Here is a 19,200-nt window from a genome sequence, read left to right as displayed (position 1 = left end):
AGACCGGTCGGTCAACTGATGACCCTTTATCGTTGCTCCGATAATGCGAATCCGCCCATGCGAGACTCAATCGCGCAATTTAACTATTCCTTAGCGATTCTTTTGACATGCAAATAAGTGCGCGACGAGTCGAGCGATACGGTTTCATTGACGTTGTTTCACCTTCGGTCCCGGTGTGTGCATATAGCAAACGATAATGGGTTGCTTATCGACCCCACGGCGCCGATTATTATACGCTCCGTGAATCGTGAATCCGCCAATCCGGATACAGAATACTTCAGAATCCCACACACAGGATCATTACTTCAATGGCGCGTCTCCCGATCAATTTGGAATTAGTCTGACAATACGGATGATTCAGTCGCGATCGAGAACGATCGCGACTAAATCGTTGATCGATATTTGGAATCGAGAACGAAGTTCATTATATTGTACGTGCGATACTTCTTGGGACAATTTAAAGTCATTGTATTATTAATAGCAACTCCTTTTATGGTTGCAAATATATTGCGATGCGTTATCACGACATGGTCGTCTTTATCAGTGAAAACTTCGTGCAGAAATACGATGAAAAAGTATGAGAACTCACGTGTCACACGTGACGATAATGCCGACTGCTGTAAAATCGGCGGTTATCTATACAAAAGCGAGACTACGTGTTTAATGTGCGAAGCCAAAGATTTTATTGTCGTTGAGCCTATCTGGAACGCTTGCGACTAAATCCTCCTGTTTTGCAATTAACATAAATGCAAGACAAAGTATAGATAATGTCGGAAGCTTGATTTTATTTTCTTCTAGAGAGTATCCACAACGTGCCCGCGATTAAAAGCTTCCATTTCAGCTTTCGAGTGTGACTTCGTTTTACAATGCTATTAAATAGACATTCGAAAATTTATATCGAGAAATGACCATTCTTATCGTATCTCTTAAGGCTTGGAAATATTAAAGAAAACAAGAATATAAAAACTAGACACGTACATAAGGAAATTATAAAATCACTGCTATACATTTTTTTTACTCATTTTTTTATCTTACTAATTGAAGTTACTTCAACGTTTATAAAATTCATATTGCAGCTCGTAGAAGAGTGATTTATACGAATGAGAAAGAAATATTTTAGTAAAAAGATAACGAATAAATAAAATAGCAGTTTTATTATATTTATATACAGATAAGATTATGCAGATACAATCTTTACGCTACTATTTTAATCTACTTAAACATTAAAATTGAATTTATCGACTCATCAAATCGATAAATATTCATTTCACAATCAGATAGCACGATCAGAATCACATTACTAAAAGTAGTCACGTGGCGAACGTACAATACATCAGATTTCTTGACTTCGCCGAGACGAGCGTACAAAAATCGCATGCAACCGTTGCAATTTAATGAGAGACCGAAACAATTACATATTTTGCGAGATCTTTGACGTCACGTCTGCGAAATACGTAAACGCGCTGTTATTATATCTGTATATGTATGAGCGTACTATATTGGCGATACTTGCTCAATAAGTGGTCGTTATATGCGATCTCGGAACGGTTGCAACGGGAATTGATTAGAAAGATTGTGAGGAAGACCGCGAATAATTATGGAATCACGTGAATCCGCGATTAACAGCGCCAGAAATATCTACTATGTAATAGCTGATGTTGTGTTAGTTTGCAACGTTTATCTGATAAACGTCGAAGACGAGGATCTCGCAAAATTCATACATTTTAATTTGGTTACTAATTAATGAATCTGAAGATCAACGTATCAGTCAAATTGATTACAGTTCATAAATGCAAATGGGATTCCTTCCGGTTGTCGAGATTTTAATTATTTCTCTCGCCTTCTGTAATAAATACATTAATTAAAGAGTCGTTCGTTAAAATTGTCATACATTATCTTGTGGTGCGTTACAAATTAAAACGGCCTGTGTGCCAATCACAGCGAGGTGATTAGCTCTTCTAGATCCGTTTTTCATATCAGCGTCCGCCATTCACTTTCTCGCGGATGCTGCAATGTTGCCGAGGCAATTCGCATACTTATCTGTAATTTATGGCACTGATCGCGATGCTTGACACGCATCGCTCGGTGATATTTGCAAACGACTGCTTGTAGCTTTTTTTAGTTTGCAAATTGGAACTTCTCCGCATTCGCGATGCGCGTTCTCGTATGCGTCGACGATAATTTCGATTGTGATGTTCATGTATGATCACCTGCGTCTCATTCGCTCGTTCCGCCTATATCGATCACGTGCATCTTGATCTGGTAAATGTAAAACGTCGCTGCATCCTCGATCGACGTATTAAAATCATTCTTACGATTGTAATTCATCATTACGCAATTTGTCCTCATACTCTCACTAAAAGTATCACGAGTGCTCGTGATTTCGCATTCAAAATTTTCTCGTCGCTTTTCGGACGAGACTTCAATCATCCAGACAATCGTCACAGATTGCCTGAATTAATCAAGCATCGACAGCGTTGGTCACGTGGAGGAATAAAGATCTATCTTACTCCGCGAGGCTTTTCATAGCTGGAGAACCTTTGAGCGATCCCGAGTTATCGAGTGTCCGCACTCGAATCGAGTTCAACGTGATTCAAGCGTGCCAGGCTCAAATGACCGGTACTCAAAAAATAAAAAAAATAGTGTGGAGAGGATTATTAGCACCTGTACGTTACACCTCTATCCCGCGTGCTCTTGGACAGTGGGACGGACGGACGCATAACGTTCTGGTTCTCGGCTAAAGAGAATGAGAAGAGTCTTTGAATATATCTCACTCGGTAGACACACCGGCGGCCCGTTCTCGTTCTGCCCTTGACAACTCGGCCTGACATCGCATATTCATTTCTCGTTACGTAACACTTACACCGGTGCAGCAAGAGCTAAGTACACGCTGCGGCTGTCTTACGTGATGGTCTTGCATTATCTCTGACGGTTTGCAATCTGACCAGGTCAGTAAAGAAGTCCGTTGCATGATGAACGATGCAGGAGCTATCTGACGTTTTTCAGAAAGAGGAAATATAAAAATAGATCGTAAAAATGTTTGAAGATGATAATGATGATGGCAAGAATAACGATATAGGAAATAAAAATTTCTTGACGGAAGGCAGAACGCGTATGCGAGGCAGGATAAATATATCTTTTTCCTTTTACCTCGGGAGTTGCAATTACTTGTACGCATTCATTCAAGGTTTCAGAAAACCTTGATCTAAAAGTATATATTATACAATGAATAATTACGTGAACATCTTTCAATCGTGAAACCTAACATGTATCATAATTGCAAAAGTATCAACGGAATTTTAAATATATGCATGTTTTGAGGTCACAAACAACGTTCAGCAGGTTCATTTCCCATAGCTTCCATAATTTCGGTCGCGAAACGGTCCAACGGCAAAAACAAGAGTCAAATCTTGCCTCAGGGTACATATTTGCATATTACGAATGAAGAAAAAGTGTCCATGATTGGCGAAGGTTGAGAGCGAAAGGGTTAACGTTAAGGGCAAATAAAAGATTGTTCGCGAGCCTTGAACGGCCGTCTTGTTCGCCGATCATCACACACACACACACACACCTTTGCGTTTCATTCATACTCAGTCGGCAGTCATTGTCCAGGTTCGTTTGTATTGCTGGGAACCGCTAGTCAAGCTCGAACTCGTCAAATTTGTTGCTAGAGACCTTCGAACTAGCACGAGGTGAAGGTTGATTGAAGATAACCGCGAGCGTTTTTCGACGTTTCAGAAATCATTTCGTCACAGGTGTCAATAAATTCTTACTTACGACCGAGATAAGATAATCTTTTTAATTTCGAGCGATTTCAGTGTCAATATTTAATATAATAATATAATATATAAATAATCTCTTGAGAAATTTCGATGTGTATAAAGGCAAAGAGAAAACACGAAGACGGAATCAGGCAATCGATTTTCAATTAATTTTAGTTTAGACTCAATTATAACTTAATTCATCATATGTTATAATTGAGAATTTGCATCGCTCAGGTGGATTTAATTCAAAGAGGAATTTTATTTGCATCCGCGAGCTTATGAGTGTAAGAAAATTGTGGCAATGAAGAATACTGCTTTGATTTTATAATTTACTGTTGGAATGCTTCTGCTACAAACACGAAGGTTATTCGAAAAAAATAATTTACGTTAACAAAAATGAGGAGATAAGCGAATGATTCATCTTAATGATACGCATTTAAAATCAAAATTAATTCCCATCTGCTGCTGAAATGGTTACCTTGAAACGGCGGAATAACTTGTGAACACTTTATAGTAAATCACGATTCGTTCTCGGTTTGACGTTGCGCGGAGGCAAACACGTGTCCCTTTTTCCTTCCCGCATCAAGAAGCGCAATTATCGCGAAACTCGGGAAAATATCTCAGAGCAACTTTAATTAATCCTGTCGCATTGACCGCCTTTTACCTTCGCGCTGCGTTAAAGGATTAAAGGAAGTTGCCGGTCTCGAGAAAATTCTTGCCTCGCACAACGGACCGTCAATCATATCCTGCTCCAAGTCTCGTCTTTCTCTCTCCATTTTGAGGGGGAAACGGATATACGAGGTGTCCTTGATTTGCTATTCTCCCTTTCAGGATTTGGAAACGTATGTTCTGGAATCCTATATGGTTCTTCGAATATATTACAGCTGTGTATCGCAATTTATCTGATCTCTCAGCCTTAAGCATCTTCATTTGATAAGCATCAAATTGAGTTTCTGTTACAAGTTTAATTATTAATTTATTCAATTCTTATTTGTATCAAATAAAATCTCGTATTTCTGTGAATTGTTGAGGGTCTGAAAGTTGTTCGATAGTGTCTAAACACATCGAATGAATATTTCCTTGAATTTTGCAAGGCATTTATGTACCGTAATTATGTGAGAAAAATCGTACGATGGACTTGATGATGCGGATGGTAAATTAAAATCGTGGCACATTGGAAAATGGCAAACACACAAAAGTCTAGAAAGGCTACGGCAGGATTTCCCAGATTTTAATTAGCTTAATTAATATAGCGAGCAGTTATGGTTGGATGGTAAACGGAGTCGAAACTTGTTCGTTCGCGAGCTTCATTATGCTTCTCTCCCTCTCTCTTTCTCTCTCCCGTATTTTCGTTACACCGAGTATTTTCCAATACATGTTGATTTATTTAATTAATTACTTACGGAACCACGAGAACGTAAAACTTACAATTCCCGTTCTCTCTCGCTTTGAACAATTGAATATAAATTTCATATCGACGATTTATTATAAACGATTATTGAAAACGGTTTAGTAAACGTAGCATTAGCATTAATTCCTTTTATACAGTTTTTATTGTTATAATAATTATGTGATATCGTCAATTAAGAGATGAAAATTATTAATAAATTATATCGGAATTTAAAAGACTCGCAAAAAAGCTGGATTGTACAGGCAATAATGCATTTTTATATTACATTTATTTATATTATTTATCATGAGATTATTTTAACAATATTCAGTAATTGAATCTCCAAGTTTTCGATTTGAAACTCGCACATTTTCACAAGAATATAAATGTTCCTCGTTTAACTCGACTGAGAAAAATCACGTACGAGATTTCCTTCTCTTTGCTTCTATTGATTCATTCCGGAATCGTTATTTAGTCCGTGTATTACAATCTGTCAATGTACGGGTATCCTTGAACATAATTTCTCGCAGCCCAAGTAAATATTTGCTGAATGCCATCATACACTATTTTCGTCAATTCACAGTGTGCATTCCTGCACGGTCGAGGACAAGCCAGTAGCGAAAAAAATGCTTAATCTTGCAGAAAAGAAAAAACTAAATCGTATATTTTGTAGAGAAACCCGAAGAGATACAGCCGTACATAACACAACGACGGTAAAACATATTTCACTTGGGCACATATATTTTTGAAAATACAAATATCGCAGAGGTGCAGAACATAAAAATCTCGAAATTAAAATCATCGCGGGAGTCATTTCTAGTTACAAAGTACTTTCAGTCTAATGCACTGGAGACTTTTCCGATTTCTCGTAATTGGACTTTTATGTGCCCTCCGATATCTCGAAAAAAATCTCTCAACATTATATTGCATTCTGCTTGAGCGCACCTCGCGCGATCTACTGTCTCCTCTCCGCGCGCGATCGCTGTCATCTCTTTCCTTCTACGCCGCATACGCAGATAATTGACTCGATTTCCGTGGGACAGAAGGAAATTTTTATTTCACTGTTATCTGGATTTCTCTCTTCTTTCCTTTTTTTTTACTTTGATGAAAGCTCGTATTTTCGCGAGTATTGAGGACGGCGAAGTGCAGTGCATTTGCAAGACACCATACGATTTTGATGTGTCGAACGCGACATTAGCGTGGGCGCGTCTCCGTAGCTCGTCGTAGCATCAAATGTCACCGGGGCGAAACAACTCAATCTCGGCTTTATAGTTAGACCTTAGGCAATGTAAACTCATTACTTAACTACTGCTCGCAGTATCATAGTGCATCGTCTCGTAAATACGTAATACTGTTTTGCAGGCACTGCCTCTGCTGATAAGCCTGCATCTTGAGAAACAACTGAGGCATTTTTATTAATTGCCTTTACAGTCGCGAGAGAAAGAGAGATCTCTTGTATGACTACTCTTGTAAATTCTCGCTACTGATTTAGAGACTCAGTCGAGTTAATCACTCTCAGTGCAATTTACGCTGTACTCATTCATGCAAATCTGCTGAAAAAAAAACTTGATGAAGTTTATTATTTATTAAGTTCATTATTATTTTATCATACGCGGAAAACCTGATTGAAAATTAGAATGAGAATCTTAATTTTAACTTTTAAAGCAGTTTAACTGAACTGCACTGTTGCCGCAATACATCGTTTTATATCAATAAAAGTGATGGCAGTTATCGATAAAAGTCATCGTCGCGTTTAGCGGTAAATGTCGTCGTTTGATTCCGCGTTTCAGTTTCGCAGCACGAAACTTGCGAGATGCGAGACTGGACAGCTGCTTCTAGCATTGAATATATAGCCATGACATTATGGGCCAACGTCTTCGATGCTCTCAGCTTCCTGGCAGAGTGGAACGTTTGATAGCGCCTATATCCATCACGCTCGCGGTTATTCCGCGGCAGTGAAGTTGTGCAAGGTCACGATTGAGACCTCGGCAAGGCCGCTGCATTATTTTCAGTCTCGTCGTGTCAGCGTTTCGTATTTTAGTTCGCCAAGTATCTCTCGCGAAAATGCGCCGCGCCGAGTGGCCGTCGTCTTTTCGCTCGCTCGCCCGCTCGCAATCGTCATGGCGTCGTAATATGTAATAGCGCTTACGAGCACGCATGCACAAATCGACGAGAATTTCGTTGTGCGTTTATTATTGCGCGTTTGCGGACACGCATCAGACAGTGACCGCATCGTAGAAATTCAATCAAACTCGCGGATGAAAATCACGTAGTCCCGTCTTCCTCTCTCTTATTTTTCCTCTTTTTTTCTTGCACTCTCGCGTGCATTATTGTGACCTTAATAGTCGTCGTCTGATCGTCGTCGTCAATCGGCAAATTGGCGTTTATCTACCGAGCGCGAACACGCGAGCGTGAACGCGAAACGCAAATGCAGTCGCGATATTTTCAGACGGACGCATCGTCGATGTGCAATTAAAAATTGCTCGCGAGATACCAGAACGATCGGCCGTAATGCATTCTCCTCACGATACAATGGCGTTTAGTACAACATGCATTTTGAATTCCTCAAAATAACGTCGCATTATCGTGCGTTGAACGTGATGCAAGAGCAAAGATGATGGACCAGAATCTCTCAGCTCGTCGGAATTGAAATTGCTCGAGAAATCTCGCGGAGTCAATCGCTCAGCGACTGAAGGATAGATAAAGAAAGAGAGACGGATCTAAAACTGCACGGAGATAAGACGTTCGATATTGATATCTATCCAGATATGATATCGATATCCAGATACCGAATGTAATAATAGATTCTTTTTTTATTGTCAATTTTCTGCAATTTTCTGAAATATACTTTTAATTAAAAGACTCGTTGAGGCGACAGCCATGGTTGGTTGATGCAGTCTTTATCTGCGATTTTCCTTATCAGGAAAAATCAGTGTGAGAATCGAAACTCTCAAGTGGACACGCACACAAGCTCGCGCGGCTCCGAATGACGCATCCGTTTCCCACTACGATCATGATTGCGCTCTACCCTTTACCTAGGACAGTGCAGTCTCGGTTGCGTTCATAGCGGAGTATCGCGATTGCGTCAATCGGCTTTACCGATGATGGAGAAGAGAAGAAAAACAAAAACGCTACGATAAACGCGACCGTATCGCACGTATGGACGTAACGGTGGCGGGAAATTTTATGTGACGCGAAACAGCAGCAGCAACTGCAGGTGTAACTGCAGGAAGTATTATTCGTGCCCTTGCACGCTGGCGCGTGGAGAAATGTTTTCCCGGAAATTAAATAGTTTCAAAATCGTCGAAATTCTTCGTTTTCACGGAAAACATGAGAGGTCCTGTTTAACGTGGCGTTCTGAAAACGCAGCGAGCGAAATTGAGTGTAAAACGGATGATTTGTCGGAGTGGAAACGCGAGACTCGGTACACTGAGAGAACCGTAATTCGTGATTCGTGATTGAGCGCAGAACTGAAATAAAAAAGTATATTTTTATATCATGTGTGCGTGTGTGTATTAATTCGTACCACACACATCCGTTTGGCTATCGTTCCGCCAGCTCTCGGCTTTCCGACGATAAGGCACAATCTTCGCGCCGCAACGGCATCGGCAGTCTGATGGATGATTGCGTGTTGTTTCGCATGCACTTTGATGTACTAGTATGGCGGTTGCTTGTTTGTAATCGCTTGCAATTTGCATCTTGAAATAGTCTCGCAACGGTGTTGCGACTCCTTTTTGCGCGGCACTTGCATTTGCACTTGTATGCGCGTGTGACTTTGTCCCGTCTGCATCGTGATCGAGCGGTTGCGTAAAGTCGATCGCGGAATTTGTACCTGTCAAAGTTGACGCACGGCATACATGTATATAACAAACGCAATTAAAACGTCGAGCCATACATCGACAGCGAGCTCTCGTTCGAGAATGACTGTCGCCGCCGAGAATACTCGAATTTTCGCGCGTTCGATTGTCAATATAAATCGTGAGAGAAATAAGCACGTCGAGTACAGGAAATTTTATAGGCAGTTTTATAGAATCCGTACAGGATTACAAAGAATTTATTAGGGGTGTGATTTAGTTTTGAGGGTTTTTTTGCTCAAAAACGCATGTATTTAAATATGATAATGAATGAATACCTTAATCAAAATATTTTCCTTCGTTTTCTATCACTTTTTCCCATCTTTCTGGCAAGAGATCGATTCCACCGCGATAAAATCACTCTTCTTTTCAGTTGATCCATTCGTCGACGAATTTTCGCACTTCTTCCAAATTATGAAAGTGTGTATCCTCTAAAGCGTGTTGCAACAAATAATAATCGCACGGAGCAATGTCCGGAGAATACGCGGGGTGCGGTAAGACTTGCCATTCAAGCTCTAACAGTCGATAACGATCAGCCGTGACAGTCTCGTGCGGATTTAACAGCTCATAGTACACTATCCCACCAAATACGGAGCATTACTTTTGAACCGTCAATATTGCGTCTCGGAGTGGATGTTGATGGTTCGCCTGGATCCACCCATGATTTTCTGCGTTTCGGATTATCAAAATAGATCCACTTTTCATCCCCAGTAACGATCCGAGACAAAAGACTCTTCTTTTTTTGCCTGGCGATCAACGAAATGCAAATGTTCAACCGGTTCGCAATGGCACTTTCCGATAATTCATGTCGAACCCATTTCCCTTCTTTCTGAATTTTTCCCATTTCATGTAAATGTTTCGTAACTGTTGCACGATCAACATTTAATGCTCTGGCAAGTTCTGAAGTGGATTCTGTTGGATTTTCGTGCAATAATGCTTGGAAATCTGCATTTTCAAGCTTTCTTGGTTGTCCCGAGCGTTCTTTGTCCTTCACATCAGTATCACCACTTTTAAAGCGTCTAAACCAGTATTCACACGTCTTAGTTGATGGGGCAGAATCACCATAAGTTTCCACAAGAATTCTCTAACCCTCAGCTGCAGTTTTCTTTTGATTAAAAAACAAAAGCAACGCATGTCGAAAACGCTGTTTCGGAAGTTGCATTTTTACGATGATATAAACACGACTGTTATTGCATCTATTGCTATAATGCTACTAAATGTGATGGATAATGTCAAGACTGTAAGAAAGAACAGTTATCGGAAACAGCTATTGGAACAAACTGACACTACAGCCATCTGTTGCAAAACCCTCAAAACTAAATCACACTCCTAATATAAAAGACGGAGATGATCGTTACGAGAATATATATAACATTTTAATCATGCACATGCATGCGTGTCGTTTATCTCTCAGTGGTTTGTTCCATCCGCCTTCTATGAGAATGCAAAAATATGGAATTTTTTGTCTGCGTTAAGCAAAGTAAATCTGGTATAATTTCACTCGTTGATTTCCCGACTTTTCCGCTCTTTATGGATTTTCATTAAACTAGATCTGTTGACATTGCGCACGATTGAATTTTTTCTGACACACTTTTATCAAAATTATTCGCCGCAATATCAAGAAGTGGCAGTTTTTCAGTGCACGATTAGCTCTCGGCGTTATGAAACGAGATGTTTCTATCGCGAGATTTCATCGTGATTTACCCAATGCACATCCGCTCCGTGAATAATTTGTCTTCGTGACGATTGAGAATGTTTTCTCTTCTTGTGTGCAACAGGTCGAGGTCCTACCGCAACCTCCTTCTCTCTTTCTTCCTCTTTCTCTCTCTCTCTCGCTTCCACGTCCTACCGCAACGTTGTCCTGACTCTTCCTGTGCTGTGCCATCGCTTCTCTCTCGAGTTCTCCATTTGTACCTGAAATACCTATCGATATCAGAGATGGTACGTGATAAAGTCGAGTCTTCTTCGAATTGACGTTTTATTACAAAGAGAGGATCTATTAATAAGTTTTATTGATGGATTGTAAAATAACGTTTTATGCGAATCTCGCATCTCCACTCAAGCACTTTTGAAAGGAAAACGTAATCAGGAATTTTCGTCCTCGACTTTTCTGACTTTTTTATTTTTTTTATTATTTTCTATTTTGTTAAGGATAAAGCTAAAGCCTTTGATTCGCGTTGATATATAGCTGCATGAATGTTTAATTCTCGATCTCTCAGAAAGAGATCTCGATCTCGGGGATAATGAGCTTCGGCCGCGTGCAAGCCGGATGTCACAAATATCTCTTCTCTCTCTCTTTCTCTCATGAAATCCGTGTCCCGTAATAAATGGAAATTGCTGGATAACACTGCAATGAAACGCACAGGTTAGTAAGACTACCTGAATAACGATTTTTGACAAGGGTTCGCTAAAAAGCAGCGTATTGTGCGAACGCGATGCAATTGATGCTGCAGCATCAGTAGCAACAGCAGTGATGGCGGCAGCGTATGCTTCCTCGCATTCAACAGACGCACGTGCTTTTGTGCACTTCTCATTTTACCCACGGGTGAAATTACCTCCGTGTAATAATCCACCGTGCACACACACTCTCTCTCTCTCTCTCTCTTTGCTATATTATTATTATTATATTATACTTTGTATTCTATTTTCACTTATTTTATTTGCTTCATTATTATTATTTTTTTTTATGTATTGCGTCGTTGATTTGTATTTTCTTTCTTTTTTTTGGCTGTATCACTTTTATAATATTTGTGATCTTGCATGTTTCTCATTATTATGAATGTATTTAAGTTGGTCAAGCGCTTGAGGGGACTTGTCCCAGGGCGCCAATAAACGTCTCTCTCTCTCTCTCTCTCTCTCTCTCTCTCTCTCTGTCTCTGTCTCTATCTCTGTATGTACCGCGAATTCATTTCCATGATGAGCTACGTTTCACAGCGCCGCTTGTCGAAAATGTCGAAATGCACGTCCGTAATACGGACGTGCATTAGCCTCGTTGCCGAGTGGATCGATTTTACCTTGGACATCCACTGAATTATCGGTATCGGAGCGGGTGATATCGAGTGCAGGGTATGTGCTCGAAAGTGAATAACGCGGTCAATACAGGAAATACTGAAAATCGGGGTATCGCGAGTATGTTCTACGTAACATTTATTTTATAGTAGCTTTCTGCGTAGCGATTTTATTTGATTCTATTTTATTCGCGGAAGCTTCTTTCCGCGTTGCACTTGCAACGTTCGATATCTGATATGTTCTGATATCTGAAATACCGGCGAACAAAGGTATTTGGATTCTTCATCGATTCATAGATTCCACGAAATATTTCAATTCTGTCAACTTCTTCGGAAAATCAGCGTGCCTTGCGCAACGCGAGCTGCGCGAAGTGTCAGATACAGGGAGAGAGGATTGAAATCGCACGCGCCGCATTACCGGTGTTGGATGTCGGATTAAGAGAAGCAGGGATTGACGCGTCGACGCCGGAGGTGTCGAAGATTTTTGTGTCGTTAGTCATTAAGAGATTAGGAGGTAGGGGAGAGGGAGGACCGATATCGAATTCCAACGGATCGGAAATCACGGTAACTGCGTTTTTCGCGAATCGCTGATCGCGCTGTCTGGAGCTGTCACACGATACTCGCGTCCGAGAGGAGGCGAGCGATCGTGGAAAATTTCGCGTCCGATAACACTCGAAAAAAGAAGATACGGTTTCTCTATCTCGCGCTTCTGTGTGTTCTGTCTTTTGCGCGCTCCTCTCTCTCTCTCTCTCTCTCTCGCTCTCGCCGAGGACAATTTCGTCGAAGCTCAAACTCCGGGCGCAAGTTTTAATTGCCTGCGAGGATTGAGACTTTCCCCCTAGTCCGATACCGGGCGTGTTATCGGGGTGAACGGGGATGGCAGGAGCCGGAAAGGCGTTATTTGCGAGTGCTTGTTGCCTCGCGTTGCAATTGCGACGCCGGTCGTCGTCGTCGTTGCTCGATCAACACCACCTACTGGTTGGTTCATTATGACGATGACGAGATGCAGAGAGCAGCCTTCCTCGTCTTTCCGCGTCTTTCTCAAACGAGTCGAGAAATTGTAGATCGAAGTAATATCGCGACGGTGATTACTTAAATTGATAAATCTGCGCTTACGTGTGTACACGCGGATACACGAGCTCGTCTTAATCGCAGTATTATTTTCTATTTCATTAGTAAAGCTTCTTCCGGTCGTCTCGATTTATACATTATTCTCGCGTTCAACATCCTATTGAGCGAAGAGATCAGAAATTTTCGAGGCGAGTTAAATGTCAGGGATGAAAACGAAGCGAAACCCTCCGTTTCTCGGTTAATGTCAAGCGGCCTTAACATTAACGAGGTTTTATTGCCAAGCGGAACTAAAGAGCGTATCGCGCGGTATTTTTCTCGCTTTGAGTTTGCTTGCTCGCCCGAAGCGAGTCCGGTATCTCGTTACAGCTCAAACAAGAATTGGCGAAATCTGCGCGATTGTCGCGAGTAGTGTAGATAACGCGGCATTAAATCGTAGCACATATCGTGTAGTAGTCAGTCGCGAGAATACCGCACGCAAACGCACGTTTTCACGTTAAGAGATTCTCGTGCACGGCGCGCATTGTTCGCGATACGCGTGCTCTATCGGATGGAAGCGCTTTTCTCGTCAATACGCGTTATGGGAATCCCTCGGGCTTTATGGTTTCAGCGGTATCGAAACGTTCCGCCGCCGCTGCATCACCGATCCAGCGAATCAAAGTGATACGCGTAATAATCGTTTGATCAGATGCTTAGAACACGCAACGCACATGCGACGGAAAATCCTCCAGCGAATCGACTTTCCGCAGTTTTGCAATAACTTCCTGTATACGAGGGCGTATCTTTTGTATACGCACATTGAATCCACGGTTTCTCTGTCCCTTTGTCTTTCTCCGTTTTTATGTTGCCGTGGCGCGAAGAAGAAATTTATTATGTCGCTCTATGTGTTGTCTATTATTTATAATTTTCACGGTACGCGAAACGTGATTTATCCTGCGACGGGCGTTCTCGTTCTTTCTCCTTCTCCTGGTTCCGAAAATTGATATTAATTAAAAGCAAGCATTGTGCGCTGCATTGAGCAACGCGGACATACATATTATAGTTTGTACGAGATTAAATTGCAATCTCGCCCGGGTACTTTGTACACGCGCATCGTTCGCCCGCTTGCGTTCTCGGCTCGTAATTAACGAATGCAATCGCAGTTACATCGAGCAGCGCGTTCCGATTAATTCGCAGCTGCGTGTGCATTTAATATGCTCACTATCGTGGATAACGCGTTATTACAGGCCGCGTCCTTCGGCATTGCCTCGACTTTTGAGCAGCCGTAATTGCGCGCGAACTCAATTTACATACCACGCTCACATCGGGAGACCGAATTTCAGCAAAACACGGAAATTTATAAGTCCTCATACATGATCTTGTTTACCGCATCTCACTGCACATTTCGATCGCCGTTCTAGATACGCGGCCAATCCAGGATACGGCATCTGTTTACCAGGAAATTGATACATCTTGAAATTTGCGTTACTTGTCCGTGGTCATCCGGTGCAGCCCATACACGCACTTATACTCATATTACTTTATACAAAACACACGACTGTTTTTTTTTTTTCATTTTCGCAACTTCGAGCGTAGCCGCAGCGTTTCAGGTGGGAGTGCACGACGGGCTCTCTCAGTTCAGCGCGCTCGTCGAGAAACATTACGCTCGCTAACGATGAGCAGTGGGCGGCCGGACGCGCATAAAAGCCAAGATACCCGGGGCATCCCCACATGCATGAGGGTAAGAGCCCCGAAAAATCGTCGCACGCGTGGGCGCGTTGCGCGCTCGCCGCATTAGGCGCGCGTTGCGGCTCCGGTCGAGCCCGACGAAAAACAATGAGATGAGAGAGGCCAAAGGGAAGAACGAAGAGAGGAGGCGATTACGTACGTCGTGAACGTTCGGCTGGAAGAGCTTTTAAAGAAGTCTAGACCGACTACTAGGAGAGAGACGTAGGGGAGGTATACTTTTCTTTCTCTCTCTCTCTTTTTCTCTTTCGGTTTAGACAATAATGCGATCGAATTTACTTAATCTCCGCACAGATCGGTGCGGATGGACGAAATTGGATCGACGAGCGATGGGAGAAGGATTAATTTGCGTTCGAGATTATGTTGGTCGGTGAAAGAATGTTGTTAGTATTTTATCAAGTAATAGGAGGAACGATCGTGACATCTTCCAAATCGACGTATCGTTAGCGAGGACTGCATTTCTCACGGTAGTCGAAGATCGCACAATCTTCTCGCTGCTCCTCGAGGCTCCTCAGCTGACGATGGCGCGATTAAAACCGCTGACGGTTTTCACGCTGGTAACATTTCACGCGCGAGGTCGTCACGTACTGCTGCATGATTTCCGGCTTTCAGGCCCTTCGGCGGACCCGTACGTATATTCGTATCTCCGTTCAACGTTACATTTCACCGCCGAATGCATCGCACGTCACGCTTTTATTTGGGAATCCGAGCGGATTATGTTGCGCCGGGTTAAAAACAGCTCTTTAATTTTCACGCACGTTTGAACATTGTCGTACACTCGAGAAAAGCGCGTAACAATGAGCGTTTCACGTGCGCTTTAGAAATGTCGTCTTTTGATCATGTTCGTTCGCGTTGAATCCGCGCAGTTCCATGTTGCTCGTGCAATTATAATAAAGAGTGTTGCATGAAGCAATCTTACAAAAATCATAAAACCGTGAAATTACGACGCGTCTTCACGTCGCGGATTATGTCTCTTCATTTTCTGCAATCTAGCCTGTCGGACGTCGTGGCTTTATACCTACAGCAGCATTTCTCTCGGTAGAACACGCGGATGTTTCCAGTCTGGATCTCTTCCTCTGCGCGAGGACCAACAAAAGCAAAACTTGCTGTCGCGTCCGGAAGCGCGGCTCGCCTGCGGCATAAAAATGCCCACGAATGGAAGAACACGTCGCGAGGCGACTGCGTCCAAAGATCGCTTTCAGCCGTCGAGACGTATCGTTTGTCTCGCAGACGACCGAGTACGGGATCTGGTTTGCAGACGACATCACGTTCGATAAGGATTCGGTAGCGTTCCGTGTCGAGGCCGTATCGCATTATAACAACGTCGTAAAAATTCATTGGAATTGCTGCACGGCCGAGCGACCGGGAATCTCGCTACATCGGAACATTTCAATTTCAAAATTTCTCCATCAATCGGAACAGCATCAGAAAAGTGAAAAACTGAATCTGTAACGTGAATTTATTGCCGCCATTGTGCGGCGCAAAAGGGCGGACCCTATTACGTATTTTATTACGTCGTGAAAGCTCATTCGAAAGTTTTATTCGATTGCGGACGCTTATCTGACACAGAGCGCGCTTAAAAAGCGACCGATTTAAAAACATTTTCGCCGATTTCCGTCATTTTGCACGCGAGCGAGCGATTTTTCAAAATGTCATCCAAATCACAATTCCAATCACGGACCGATCGTCGATGCGAAACAGTGTTTATTATCGAGCTTGTTATATTTTTTTTTAATTTCTGCGGAATTGATTAAATTCGCATTGCAGTTAGCGCAAGGTAGCCTTTGTGCGCTCTCCCCCGCGGTGTAACGTGATATTTATTATCAGGAGAGAACGGGGTTACGTTTTTAATGGAAACCATTCAATATCAAGAGAAATAGAGATAGAAAGTGAGAGAGAGGGAACTGGTAAATGTCGGCGATCCGGCATGTCTAGCAAATGGACTATGTAAAACTGCATTCAATACCGACTCGGACGCGCGAGAGGACGAATCGACATTCTGACGTTTAATTAAGTTTGTCGCGTTAATTGAGAGACAGCGCTCGCCGCCGCACCGAGACTGGACTCGTTTGGCGGCCGGGACGGTCCCGACACGTCGAGCTTTCATATTCCCGCACAATCGTGGGATTCCGCAATCGGAATCCCCTTCTGCGGTGTCCTCCATCAATTGGAAACGTTAAAAAGTGCGCCGGAAGTCTGCTAGAGAGTCCACCGGGTATGGAAATATCGACCGGCGAGAGGACAAAGAGTCGATTATCGCTTAAACGTCAGCAGGAACGACCGTGACCGGTACCGATTCGGCGGATGTTGAGAAGCCTCGTTTGCGCTCGTTAAAGAGCTAGCTTCCCTTCATGAAGAACAGTAGGATTGGTTGAGCATTACAACGGGTCCCGCCGGGTCCAGAAAAATCCATGCTGTCAAACCAAGTTTAATCATGATTCCCCGCGACGCCCCGTGCATCAAGTTGGAGAGCGAGCGAGCATTCCGCGGGAGAAATATTCATTGGTGAACTTCCGACAGCAGCGGTGTAACAAGCACACCAAGTTATAATGACGGATACTTCGGCATCTAATTCCAATTATAGCTGTGGATAAAGCTGCTGCGCATTTGCAGCTTCGGGCTTCATCACTAGGCAATGCTCTCATAAGTTCTCCCGCGTAACAAGGCAATCTCGCGCGATGTTTCTTCTTCTTTTTACGACGCTGGAAAGTCTCTTTACGTCACCGTTTTGACCTGATTTGCATTCGCATACGTACCGCGCGCATGAATATTTCATTTGCAGTGCGCTTTTTGTTTTTAGCTAGATAATCTAGAATCTAGAATGTTGCCACTGTGCGCGCACGCAATGTCGCCACACGAGCGCCTGTTGCAATTTCTTAATGATTAATCCATTCGATGATTCGAACGTGTCGAGTACGCGTATTCGAGTAATTGCTCGGATTAGCCGGCTCGAAACGCCGACTGATTGCGAAACGAACACAGCACGTACATTCATCAACGCCTAATTGATCAGCCTTTCGCGCGCGGTCCCTCCAATTATGCGGCACTTTATTAATCGCGGTTAATAAAGCTCTTCGCGGCGTTTCATCGAGAAATTGGGTTTCGATTCGATCTCGTTCGCAACTCTGCCTGTAATTGTGCCGGCGCATTGTTTGCACCCTTACAAATTCAAATGTAAGCGGAATTCGATGATCCGGATCGTGCGCGTGGAGGCTGAATCACGAAGGTCGGGATCGAGCAGGAGTCTTCGCACTCAAGGGAATCACGGCGTCCTCGAAGAAGAGGATTCCGGGCATCCTCGTAGCATAATGATGTCCGCGACAAGCTTAACGTCGCGGCAATCGGAAGCTGAACTTTACATCGCGGCGCGAATCTCGTACGCGGTCGCATGTCGCTGTGAATCCGCGACATGTAGGTAACGGATTATTAACGGTGATATCGCTATTGTGTGTCTGCATTGTGTATTTTTAAAAAGAGCCTTTCCGAGAAAACGAGACGCGTTACATAAAGCAAGTTACATACTCCGGGGTCTCCCAGGGCAAACGGCTGATATCGGCCGCGAGGAAATTACACCTCGATGCGGGTAAACTCGATAAAAAGTCGCTTCGCGCGCACTCGACGATCGTTGCACGAGGTGGCAGATCGTAATGGGTAGAGCAATAAGCGCGGCGGAATTGTCCGGGCGATAGAAAGCCACGCGATACGCGCTGATTAGATATCAAAAACGCCTTTGCGCAGCTGACGGCAATGCTGCAAGCATCAGCAGGCCAGCCGCTTATCTGAGCTGGACGATCTCGGCGACACTGTCAGCTGATTTACTCTGCAGACCCGCCAACAATCTCGATAGGCTCGCTGCAGCTCGAGCGACGATGATAATAAGCAGGCTTTTATAATACGTTCGTCGTTATTGCCTTCATTATCGCTGCATCGTGAGTGTACCGACCATTATTTCTAGTACAATGGCAGATTTGAAGCGTAAATCGTATTAGCGATGAATAACGAGCGTTACTTTTTAACGTCGAGGCTGGAGGGAGAACGGTTCTGTCAAACTCTTTTGCGTTTCTTTTATTAAAAACATTTTCCTTATCTTTATTATCGATATTGATGAAAGGGAGAGATGTAAAGTGGAATTTCCGTGACCTCCATTTTCACGTGGCGCAGTTTCGCGAGTTGGTGAACTAATTAAGTTGCGTCGATTATTAAAAAGAAATTTTAATCATCAGCGCAGCGAGACGTAGATCGTTTCGAGCGCCAGAAAAGCGTGCGCCTCTGTTAAAATTTCCATTGTACCCAGCGATATACTAACGATGCTTTATCATTGTTAACTGGAGCGTCTTCGTGCTCGCACGAACGATGCACGATACGCGAGGCAGCATACCGAAACTCGCATT

The 19,200-nt window shown here is 43.0% G+C and overlaps 1 protein-coding gene across 2 annotated transcripts in view; it reads left to right on the top strand.

Annotated features, from left to right (window-relative positions):
• Positions 1-19,200, top strand: part of LOC105279025 — a 78,451-nt gene that overhangs the window by 26,241 nt on the left and 33,010 nt on the right. The window lies entirely within an intron of this gene.

The sequence above is a fragment of the Ooceraea biroi genome, chromosome 9 (genome assembly GCF_003672135.1).
Source record: "Ooceraea biroi isolate clonal line C1 chromosome 9, Obir_v5.4, whole genome shotgun sequence".
NCBI classification, from domain to species: domain Eukaryota; kingdom Metazoa; phylum Arthropoda; class Insecta; order Hymenoptera; family Formicidae; genus Ooceraea; species Ooceraea biroi.
The sequence above is the reverse complement of the archived record's forward strand: the minus strand, read 5'-3'. Positions and strand labels throughout refer to the sequence as shown.